Source organism: Trichosurus vulpecula, chromosome 1 (genome assembly GCF_011100635.1).
Source record: "Trichosurus vulpecula isolate mTriVul1 chromosome 1, mTriVul1.pri, whole genome shotgun sequence".
Classification (NCBI taxonomy): Eukaryota; Metazoa; Chordata; class Mammalia; order Diprotodontia; family Phalangeridae; genus Trichosurus; species Trichosurus vulpecula.
The window spans coordinates 131,654,259-131,660,193 of NC_050573.1; the positions used below are offsets into that span (position 1 = coordinate 131,654,259).

At 38.8% G+C, this 5,935-nt stretch overlaps 1 pseudogene; it reads right to left on the bottom strand.

The window, feature by feature from the left end:
• Positions 1-401: 401 nt before the first annotated feature.
• Positions 402-1,044, bottom strand: LOC118834181 (annotated as a pseudogene).
• Between the last annotated feature and the right edge of the window lie 4,891 nt (positions 1,045-5,935).

The following is a 5,935-nucleotide window of genomic DNA, read 5'->3' on the forward strand; positions in this document are numbered from 1 at the left end:
AAGAATTTATTTTAAAAGAACAATTTAAGGAGTTCCAATTCTGTGTCATAGATTGTATCTGCATTAACATGGGAATTTAGAGGAACTAGCTGCTTAATTGTGGATCCGTACAATAATTCTTCTATATTTATAATGGCAAGAACTGATTCCCCAACACCCAATCATCCAATGAAGCAAATATTAAGAGCTTCCATTTGCTCCTTCTATGACTAAAACATTAGTCAAATAGTGACACATGCATGTTATTAAAAATTAAGTTCAAGACACATAAAATAATTATTATTAGAAACTTGACTATGTTATTAGTCTCTTCTCCTTTTTGGAAGTTGTACTGGGCCAGATTAAATGCTCCAATTCCACTGTTATTAATAATTAGGAAGCAGAAGAATATTCCAGATAGTTTAGCTAGTACAAGACTGACTCCTAGTTGGTTGTGTGGGTTCATCAAGGTCTACACCTCATCCTTTGGCAAAATGGCTCCTGGATTCTGTGTTTCATTCTTCAGCAACTTTTTGGCTATTGCCATGAATATTTCACTTACATTCATTGATGTTTTAGCTGATGTCTCCATGATTAATAAACTGTTCTCATCTGCATAAGACTGTGCTTCCTGGAAATCTACAGCTCTTTTATTTGCTAGATCAGCCTTGCTCTACTAAAGCTATTACAATGTTAGGACTTGTTACCTCTGAAGTTCTTTAACCCAGTTTTTTCTGCTCTTGCGAAAGATTCCCGATTTGTGATGTCATATACAATTATTGCTGCTTGTGCTCCTCTCTACATTGGTGCTAAGCTATGATATCTTTCTTGTCCAGCTGTATTCCATATTTCCAATTTTACCATTGGATAATCCAGACATACGGTCTGGGTTAGAAAAGCAGCCCCAATGGTACTCTCTTGAAATTCATGAAATTGGCACATCACAAGTTGAAGCACAAAACTTGATTTTCCAATAACAGATTCACCAAGAAGTACTAGTTTGAACTGGCAAATTTTATTCCAAGTATTTGGCCCATTGGGTCTTGTTGCTCCTGGATTAGCCATGTCCAAATCAGAATAAAGTCTCTTATTTCACGTTCTTAAGTGTTAGACTTCCAGGATGCAAGTGTCAATATTTTTCTTTGTATTGGCAATAACCTGGCCTGGCGGAGTGGGCAACTCTGCAAGGATGAGGCCTGGGGCTGGTGTCTCCTCCACGACCTGATGGTGCTTCCTCGTGTTGCTCCCCTCCCTTGGACTGACCAGCGTGGTGCTCATGCAGCTGCGGTCATCCCAACGTCCCCCTCATCATTTCTTATAGCACAATAGCATTACATTAAATTCATATACAACATCTTGTTCAGCCATGCCCCAATTGATGAGCATCCCCTCAATTTCTAGTTCTTTCCCACCACATAAAGAGTTGCTATAAATATTTTTGTACATAGGGGTCCTTTCCCCTTTTTTGAGATATCTTTAGGATACAGACCTGCTAGTGGTATTGCTAGATCAAAGTTATCCTGATGTCTTAATAAATGTAGTGATAAATATTTATTTTGATTTATTTATGCTAGATCGATTTTCTTCTGTTTCATTTTATACTCTGTGCACTAGAATAGGAAAAATGACATGTTTATATGATCACGATTGCAAAATATCGTCTTTTAGATGTTTACATCAGAAACATATTATTCCTTAATTAATAGAAAATAAATTCCCTTCCATCTCAAGTCTAACCATTAGGCAGGATTTTAAGCACACTTTTTGAACTTACTTGTTAGCTGCCCACTCAACCATTAATTGAATTGAGGTTGATGAAGATGGGGCCAACACACAAAATGTTCCAACTAGCAGGGGTATAGTAAAGTCCTTGCTCCACAGATTATATAAAGTCTAAAAAGAGAACTAAATAAAGACCAAGAATTTGCTAGAATATTGCGGTATAGGGGCAACCTGAGCACTCCAAATTATTTCTCCATATAATTTTTTAGTGGGAATTCCTCTCTTTATATAAAGCCTTGAAACTGGATGCCCTCCTGTTTATTTCTTCCTTACTTGCTGCTTCTACCCCGACACCTTAATTCTGCCATTGGTCCTTCACAAAAAATGACCCCTGTGGTTGCCTCTGGGAACTTTAACGCAGAAATTATCTAAGACTTCACACTTATTTCCAATTTTCTCTTCCATGGGGGACAGGTTGATTTGTAATAGTTATTTTGTCCATTCCATGACTCAAACTAAACTTCGGTACAAGCCCCTCCTAGAAGCAGTAGAGTAGGACATGTCTGTAACAGGAAGATAAATAATCACTTAGTATTAAAACAAGAAGAATAGAATCAATCTTTAATAATAATATTAATAAGGGGCAGAGCCAAGATGTCAGAGCTAAGTCAGGAAGTGTCCTGAGCTCTACCAAGTTTCCCTTGGAAACAACATTAAATAAAGCCTCTAAATGGATTCTGGAGCCAAAGAACCCACAAAAAGCTGGAGTGAAATTCCTTTCCAGTTTAAGATAACTTAGAAGGACTTCAGGAAAGGTCTGTCTTGCTTGGATAAAAGTGGAGTGCAGCCCAGCACAGACAGTACCCAGACAAGCCAGTGGAAGGCTCTAAACCACAACACAGATCATCAGCCAAGGCCTCTCAGTCCTGGCTCAGGAGTCCAGCTGTGAGGGCTTCAGCTCCAGGACAGAAGGTAAATTGGGAGGCCCAGAACCTCAGCACAACATGCACAACTAGGCCAGGCCACCTCCAGTGCAATGGGCAAGCTACCAGCACCTGAGGCCCCAGAGCAGAAAGCCAGTAACCAAGAATCTGGACCCCAGCAGAAGAAGCATGGGATAGTGCCTTCTGCACTCCAGGAGTAGATTTCTACTTTAAAAGTCACAAAATAGACTGAAAATGAATGAGAAACAGAAAAAAGCCCTGATCATAGAAAGACACTATGGTGACAGGGAAGATCAAAATACTAACTCAGAAGAGAACACTGTCAAAATGGCTACATGGGAAGCCTCAAAGGGGAATATGAATTGGTCTTAAGCCCAAAATGTTTTCTTGGAAGAGCTCAAAAAGAATCTTAAAAATCAAGTGAGAGACATAGAAGAAAAATGGGAGAAGAAATGAAAGTTATGCAGGATAATTATGGAAAAAATGTCAACAGCTTGGAAAAGTAAACACAGTAATTGACTGAATAAAACAACACCTTAGAAAATACAATTGGCCAAATGAAAAAAAAATCACTAAAGAAAGTAACTCCTTTAAAAGTAGAATGGGTCAATTGGAAAAAGAGGTACAAAAACTCACTGAAGAGAAATCCTTAAAAAGTAAAATGGGTCAAATGGAAAAGGAGGCACAAAAGCTAATTGAATAAAATACTTGGTTAAAAATCAGAACTGGGCAAATAAAGTCTCATGACTCTATGCAACATCAAGAATCAACCAACACTGAGACATTTTCAATTTATATTCTTAATGTCCTTAACCATTTCACCAATTTTACTTTTTAAAGATTTATTTTCATCAGTGATTTTTTTCTTTCTTTTTTTTTTGCTTCTCTAATTTGGTTTTTAAAGTTCTCCTTGAGTTCTTACAGGAATGCTTTTTGGGCTGGAGACCAGTTCACTTTACCTATTGAGGTTTCACATGTGGGCATAGTGTCCATGCTGTCCTCCTCTGAATTGGTATTTTGATTTTCCCTGTCTCCATAACAGGAATCAATGTTCTTTGGCTTTTTAGGGTACTTTTTCATGGTTTTTTTTCCTCTTGGCTTCTAAAGGATCTTTGTTTCTGGGGTTCAGTGGGCTCTATCCCAAGCTTCTTGTGGTGTGAACTGCAGGCCTGCTCAATGGTTTTATGTGCTATGGCCTCTAGTTTCATGAGGTATAGGGGAGGGGTGGTCTGGTTGCTGGAAGTCTCCTCTTCCCTGGGACTGTTCTGCAACATGGATGGACTCAGCTGTTGTCTGTGCTGCTGTCTGCCACTTCCCTTGGCTGTGCAAAGGCAGATCTGGGGCCTGGTGCTGACGTTTGCTAGCTCCACCCTGCTGGGGCTCAGTAACTCTCATTGTTCTGCTGTGGTGGAATCTGCTGTGATACTTCTCTTCCTGTACTGGTCTCCCTCTGCCACTACAAGAATGGCCCTCTCCCTACTGAAGGCTACTGAAGCCCCACTTTTGTCTCCTCTGTTTCTCCCAAAGGAGTATTTTCTGGGTGAGGAAGGGAGGGAGGGAGAGACAATTTACCTGGCCATCATGGCTCCTGGAAGTTCAAGAAGGCAAGTTTCAAACCTTTAGGCTGTGGGCTGGGAGCCTCTGGGGTGCCTACTCCCTTGGTTGCAAGATGTGCGCTGTTGTCTCCCATAGTTCCAACAGACTCCTGTCCTGGGTGGGGAGGCCTGGAGCTTGTTTGCTACCATAGCTGGTACTTCTGCCGTGGACCTGCTCCAGTTCCCACATTTTGCTCACCCATTTCTCTCCCAGACTATTGAACTGGCTGGGTTTTTCCTCTGTTCCTGATTTGTGTGGTTGGTGCTGCTCTGTGTGACTGTGCTCCTGCCCCTCTCAGTCTACTAGTGGCTTCTAACTCTCTCAAATCTGCTCAGACTCACTTTTTTAGATTTATCTGACAGAATTTGTGAGAGAGCTCCAGTAGTTCCTTCCTTTCACAGCATCATCTTGGCTCCACCCACGTTGAAAAGTAAAATCAATCAAATGGAAAAGGAGATAGAGAAGCTAAAGGAAGAAAACAATATATTAAAAATTAGAATTGGGCAAGTAGAAGCTAATGACACTATGACACATCAAGAATCAGTCAAAAAATCTAAAGAATGAAAAAATAAAAGAAAATGTAAAATACCTGATTGGAAAAACAACTGACCTGGAAAATAGATCCAAGAAAGACAATATAAGAATTGTTGGTCTACTGGAAAGTGATGATGAAAAAAAGAGCCTGGACAGTATCTTCCAAGTAATTAACAAGGATAACCACTCCAATGTCCTAGAACCAGATGGTAAAATAGCTATTGAAAGAATCCACTGATCTCCCCCTAAAAGAGATCCCAAATTGAAATTCCAAGAAATATCATAGCCAAATTCCAGAATTATCAGGTCAAGGAGAAAATACTGCAAGCAGCCAGAAAGAAACAATTCATATATCATTGAACTACAGTCAGGATTATACAGAATCTTTCAGCTTCTAAATTAAATGACAGGAGAAATTGGAATATGATATACTAAAGGAAAGGAGCTTGGGCTCCAACCAAGGATCATCTACCCATCAGAACTGAGCATAATGTTTTCAGACAAGAAGATGGACATTCAATGCAATAAGGACATTCCAGACTTTCCTGATGAAAAGCCCAGAGCTCAATGGAAAATTTTATCTTCACATGCCAAACTCAAGAGAGACATAAAAAGGTAAATAGGGGAAAAAACACCCTTGTTAATCAACAAGGCAAAATATTTACATCCCTATATAGGATCACATTGCTTTATATAAGTTATATATGTATATGTATATATATATATATATGTGTGTGTGTGTGTGTGTGTGTGTGTGTGTGTGTTGTGTGTGTATGTATACATATGTATATATGTACCTATATACACATAGATACATATATATATTAATTTGAGAATATTACAGGTATTATGAAAATTGAAAAAGATGTGTATGTATATATATATATATATATATAGGACTGTGGGCATCAGTATAAAATAAATGATATAATGAGAAAAAATAATTCAGATATAAAGGGATGGTTCTGGGAGAAGAGGTAAAGAAGTAGTAGAAAAGGGTAAATTATATCACATGAAGAGGCAAAAAAACATATTAAAGTAGAGGGAAAGAAGGGAGGGAGAAGAATAGCATTTCAGTTTTACCCTCATTGGATTTGGTTCAAGAAGGGAATAACATACTCTGAAAAGTATAGAAATCAAACTTGTCCTACTGGCAGTAG